Source organism: Macaca nemestrina, chromosome 17 (genome assembly GCF_043159975.1).
Source record: "Macaca nemestrina isolate mMacNem1 chromosome 17, mMacNem.hap1, whole genome shotgun sequence".
Classification (NCBI taxonomy): Eukaryota; Metazoa; Chordata; class Mammalia; order Primates; family Cercopithecidae; genus Macaca; species Macaca nemestrina.
The window spans coordinates 35,399,678-35,405,778 of NC_092141.1; the positions used below are offsets into that span (position 1 = coordinate 35,399,678).

At 48.6% G+C, this 6,101-nt stretch overlaps 1 protein-coding gene across 23 annotated transcripts in view; it reads right to left on the bottom strand.

Moving 5' to 3' along the window:
• LOC105476534 (myosin XVIIIA) overlaps window positions 1-6,101 on the bottom strand; it is a 105,851-nt gene that overhangs the window by 59,289 nt on the left and 40,461 nt on the right. For 2 of the 23 annotated variants that reach the window (XM_071082596.1, XM_071082590.1), the window contains exon 2: window positions 3,006-3,074. The exons of the other annotated variants lie outside the window; for them this stretch is intronic. The gene's annotated coding sequence lies outside the window, so the exon portion shown is untranslated. The remainder of the gene's footprint in view (window positions 1-3,005; window positions 3,075-6,101) is intronic. 23 annotated transcript variants of the gene reach the window in all.

A 6,101-nucleotide genomic window follows, 5' to 3' on the forward strand; every position in this document is an offset into this window, starting at 1 on the left:
ACTCAAAAGGGCATTGGAGTAAGGAATAAAAGATTAAAGGAAAATGAAGGAAAGTAGGCACAGAACATAGCACTCCCTACCCTTGGAAGCTGTGTGCTTTGTTTTTACTTTTATTTTTTTATTTTTTGAGACGCAGTCTCACTCTGTAGCCCAGGCTGAAGTGCGATGGTGCCATCTCGGCTCACTGCAGCCTCTGCCTCCCGGGTTCAAGCGATTCTCCTGCCTCAGCCTCCCCGGCAGCTGAGATTACAGGCATGCACCATGCCCAGCTAATTTTTGTATTTTTAGTAGAGATGGGGGTTCACCATGCTGGCCAGACTAGTCTCAAACTCTTGACCTCGGGTGATCAGCCCGCCTCGGCGTCCTAAAGTGCTGGGATCTATACAGGCGTGAGCGCTGCGCCTGGCCAGAAGCTGTGTGCTTTGAATAAGCCACTTTGCCTCTCTGGGCCTCTCTGTAGAATTAGGGGCTAGTCTAGATAATGGCTCAAAGCCTCTCCATGTCTGGCACCTTAGGAGTCTATGTGGGGAGAGGCACTCAAATTCTATTTATTTATTTATTGAGACAAAATTTCGCTCTTGTTGCCCAGGCGGGAGTATAATGGCACGATCTCGGCTCACTGCAACCTCCGCCTCCCGGACTCAAGCGATTCTCCGGCCTCAGCCTCCCGAGTAGCTGGGATTACAGGTACCCACTACCACACCTGGCTAATTTCTGTATTTTCAGTAGAGACGGGGTTTCTCCATGTTGGTCAGGCTGGTCTTGAACTCCCGACCTCAGATGATCCACCCACCTCAGCCTCCCAAAGTGCTGGGATTACAGGTATGAGCCACCATGCCCAGCTGGCACTCAAACCCTTAATACAGTAAACCAAAATTGTGGGCCTGTGACCTAGGAGAGGAATTGAGGAAGCTGCCTCAGGACTCCAGCAACTTTGCCTTCCAGCTGTAACACGCATTACCTGGGGCAAGAGGCCTGGAGAACTGCAAAACTGTCCATCTATGGATTAGAAACCCGAGCTGGGCCTCTTGAAAAATCAAATCAGAATTTGCCTCAGTCCAGGCACAGGCTTCATCCAAAGAATCAGTGCAATTCAGTGGAGTTTAAGAACTGGTTCTTTTTTTTTTTTTAATTGAGACAGAGTCTCGTTCTATCACCCAGGCTGGAGTACAGTGGCGCAATCTCGCCTCACTGCAACCTCTGCCTCCTGGGTTCACGCCATTCTCCTGCCTCAGCCTCCCGAGTAGCTGGGACTACAGGTGCCCACCACCATGCCTGGCTAATTTTTTGTATTTTTTTAGTGGAGACAGGGTTTCACCGTGTGAGCCAGGATGGTCTCGATCTCCTGACCTCGTGATCCGCCCACCTCGGCCTCCCAAAGTGCTGGGATTACAGAAGTGAGCCACTGCGCCCGGCCAAGAACTGGTTCATTCTTAAAACCGCTTATCATAAATGAATAGTTAAAAATTAGGAAATGTCTTGTTTTCAATTATTTTTATTTTGCTTTATTGACTTCTGTTTTATTATTCAGTTAATGTGCTAAAGACTTTAAGTTTGTCTGTTGCTGTAATTTTAACTCATTTGATCTTTGGTCTCTTGTTCAAGTTTTCCTACTTGTTCATACAGGTCCCATCTGGCCTAGGCTATAAGGACACCGGGCCATTTCCACCCAGGCCTGTTCCTCTGCATCAGCTGTTCCTATGAGCATCACTCTGAACACAGATGTGGGGCTCTCCCCAGAGGAAATTCTGTGGCTTTTATGCAGAATTGCCTAGACAGTTTTCCTGTCTTCCTTATCACTGAATTTGTTTAGGATCAAGAGCAAGTTATCCTGGAACTGGATTATTTATAACCCAAAGGATAAATGCTTGAGGGGGTGGAAACCCCACTGTCCATGATGTGCTTGTTTCTCAATGCATGCCCATATCAAAACATCTCATGGGCCGGGCACGGTGGCTCACGCCTGTAATCCCAACACTTTGGGAGGCTGAGGTGGGTGGACTGCTTGAGCTCAGGAGTTTGAGACCAGCCTGGGCAACACGGTGAAACCTTGTCTCTACCAAAAACACAAAAAATTAACTGGGCATGGTGGTGCGTGCCTGTGGTCCCAGCTACTGGGGAGGCTGAGGTGGGAGGATCTCAGAGGGAGGCAGAGGTTGCAGTGAGCAGAGATTGCAATACTGCATGCTCCAGCCTGGGTGACACAGAGTGAGACCCCATCTCAAAACAAAAAAAGAAAAAAAATATATATATATATATATATAAAATGTATCCCATAAGTATATAAACCTATCATGTACCCACAAAAATAAAAAATAAAAAAAAGATCAAGTTACTCTTATCCAAGACAGAACGGGTAAGGAACTCAGGCCCCAAAGATGGTGGCAGCATCTGAGTTGGGAACAAATGGCTCTCCGGAGCAAGGGTATTTAGATCTAAGGCCTCTCTTCCTTGACTTGTTCTCTCTCTAGAGATTTCAGCCATTTCTAGCAACATTACTGAATATGGAGCACCTACAATGAGATGGGCCCTATACAAGGTATTTAACATTTATTTTCTAATGTAAATCTTACAACAATCTGAGGACTGGTGATATGGGAATTATTATTATTCCAATTTTATCGATGAGGGAAAAGATCCAGAAAGAGATTAAGTCACGAAGTTAGTTAAGTGGGGGAACCCAGACTTGAACCCACATTGGTCTGCCTCCAAAGCCTGTGCTGCTTCCTTAGTGCCCACATTTTCTGGTATGTTAGACAGGTGTCAGCCTTGGTAGCCAAATCTGGTTGATAAACTTCATCAGCGTGGAGATTCAGAAGATCCGGTCACGCCAAAGCATGGATTGATAGTGTGTTTTACTAGTGTGCAACTTTCCAAATCAAGTTTTTGGACTTGCAAAAAGGGAGACCCCACCATGATTCTGCCACTCTGCAGCTCACCCACCTCCTCCCTCTGTGGTACTTTTGAGGGACAGCAAGAGAAACCCACACTCACTGAACACTTACTATGAGCCAGGCACAGGGGAAGGCACTTCATACAGGTCTCCTCATTGAATCCTCACAACAACCCACTTTCTAGGTAAGGAAATAAAGAAGGTGAGTTGCCGAGAGCCCTGCAACTATTAAGTGGCAGAGCTGGGAGCCACAACCAGAGTGGATCTTGGGGAGCTGTTGGTGTGTCTTTGTCATCCCTGGACTGTGATTCACCCCTGAGCAGAACTTACCCATCTTACTCACCATACTGTAGGTGCCTAAGAAATGTTAGCTGCACGAGAGTGCTGGGACAGGGGTTCTTTGCACAAACCTCTTATTCCCATCTAATCTCTTCCCCAAATGTAATCTATGGAGAACAACACTTGCCTATTCTGATTCCCAGGGACATGGTACAAACAAGGGAGGTATAATCTCTAAACCTGCTCACAATAGATACATAGTCAACTCAGTGCCTGGGTTTGTGGGGAGGGTGAGGACGCTGAAATTGCTTAGTAGCTCTTTGTGGAACAACAGCCACAAAATGCATCATCCTCTGGTCTAGTCATTCCATCTTCAGGAATGTATGTCCAATGAGCAGACTTAAAGAAATAAAGAGAAAGAAAAAAATGCAAAGATTTTTATAGATGCACTCTACATAACAGCTCCAAATTGGAAAGTGCCCAAATGCCTAGAATTAGGAAATGGTTAGGTACAACCCGTTGTTATATTGCCATTTAAACTGACAAATGTGTGGACAACGTAACCATATGGAAAGCTCCACATAAAATAACACCAATCAAAAAAACTGGAACTCAAATAGTATACAAAGAGTGATCATAATAGTCTTATAAACTGTGTGAATTAGACACAATAGGAACACTTGGTATTTATTTTGTTATGTATTTGTTACTCCTTATTTTTATTGTGAAGATGGCTAAATAGTCAATAAAAAAGAAAAAGAAAAACAGATAATAGCTAGAAACATTTGTTCTCAAAGAGGAGAGATCCAAGAAATGTGCTGAGGGACTGTCAAGCCTCAGCCCCAGCAGGCTTCTGATGCTCTGGGAGCAGCTGGGGTTTACCCTCCACCGTGCCAGCAGAGCCCACTCGCCCTTAACATGCACTTTCTGGGCCCCTCACAGGAGGGAATGGGGGCACAAATGCTTCTAGGAGAATAATGCCATGCCTCAGGCAGTCCCTCAGGCCTGGAATGCCCGGCCTGGACAAATGCTTTGAGGCCCAAGCATCCACGCCAGACATCTGCACACTGCAAGCCCCTGAGAGCAGCAGGTAACCCTCAAGAGAGTGCCCAGAGGAAGCCGAGACGTGGCCGAGGTCACTTCCCCACCTCGCCGCTTCTGCCAGCACTCACACACCCAAGGTTTCTCCTTCTGAGGACCAAAAGGCAGGGCATTCTCCTCTCCTCCCTCTTTCCCATTCGGAGGCATAGAGGGCAGCTCCCAGGAGACTTCTTCCTCCCAGTCCCAACCTAGCACCAACTTATCTAGGGATTGGGGGCGACGGGGGGTGGGAGGAACAAAGGAGAAGGGAAGAAATACTAGCATAATAGTAAAAAACGGTTAATCGTTATTGAGCATTTGGTATGTGTCAGGCACTGTGCTGAATCCTTCACATGAATCATCTCATTTGATCCTCACAACATCCCTCTGAAATAGATACTAGTGTGACTGTGTGATTGCTACTTTACAAATGAGCAAAAGGAGGCTCAGAAGGTCAGGTGACTCACCCAAAGCCTCACAGCAGCAAGTGGCAGATCTGGGATTCACACTCAGGTCTCCTGCGAGAGACCTCCACTGCTCACTTTAAGGGATGGAGGCATGCCCTACCCTCCATCTCCCCTGGCTCACCTGCACTGTTGTCCTTCTACATCAGCTGCCAGAACAGCAGCTTGGGAGGAAAGCAGGGATTCCCAATGATGACCCGCCCCTCCACCCACCGACCTGAATATGCTTTACATGGAACTGCTTGAGAGGAAGGGAAGCTCTCTAGGGAATGAACTGAAGGCCATGCTACCAGAAGAGGAGGAGGGGGAGACGAGCTTGGCAGGGACAACCTGGCCCTTGCAGTGCAGCCTCCAGCCAGAGCCCTCCCCAGCCCCAGGGCGGAACAGAAAGCAGGCGGGCACCCGCCTCACTGCAGGCCAGCCCAGAGGAAGCAGGTGCACTAGAATGGCTTCCTGCCGCAACTGCAGTTGCAGAAGGGTCTTGGTTTCCTCCTCCAACAACTGGACCTGCTGGAGGCCTCCCTTCCCTGGGGATGCTCACTGCCCCTCTGCAGGGCACTTCGCTGTCTGCTTGGATATCACTGTGCATGGCCCTGAATCTGTGACCTGGTGCTAGTGGCCCGGGGATGGCAGGGGGAGAGTAACATAGACCAGGAAGCACCCATCTCTCAGGGTGAGGAGGTCTCTCTGACCTCTCCCCCACCCCCGGGCATACTGCCCACACAACTCAGCCCTGGTGCCAGTTTGGGGGCTGAGGCAGGGCAGTCCTGAGCAGAAAGAGATACAAGTGCTCACGGGCACATCTTAGGCTCCTGATGCACCTCCGCACCAGGCCAGCCCACATACTCTGCCAACTGCTGACACGACTGAAAACCTTACCCTTGGTGGCTGGGAGGGGTAGAGTCAGAGGAACGGAAAGGACTGGGAGCAACTATGCCTCTCCTCACCTTCTTTTTTAAGGAACTTACTTATCTGGAGTAATCTCTACTAAAAAAGAGACTTAGGGCCAGTCAGAGAATCCCCGACACACCATCTGTGCCCCTTGCAAGTGTCCTATGCACAGAAATGGAGGTGGCCATGCTAAGACTACTTTTGGGGACATTGAGAACGGGTGCTCCTTGACAACTCCAAGGACCATCCCCTCTCAAGGAGGAAGAGAGGAGAGGGCTATACCACCAACAATGCAGAGACAAGACTACCGAAGACCTTGGGTGCTGGGGAGGCTGGGGCTTTGGAAGAAAATAGCATTCTAAGGAAGGAAGGCCAAAAAAGCACTAATGGTTGGTGGGGAAGGCATGTCACAGCCTTGGGGGTGGATGCAACCTCAGGAAACTGAGATTCAGAAGACAGTGCCCCTCCAAAACTCCTGAAGTCATGAGTCAGGC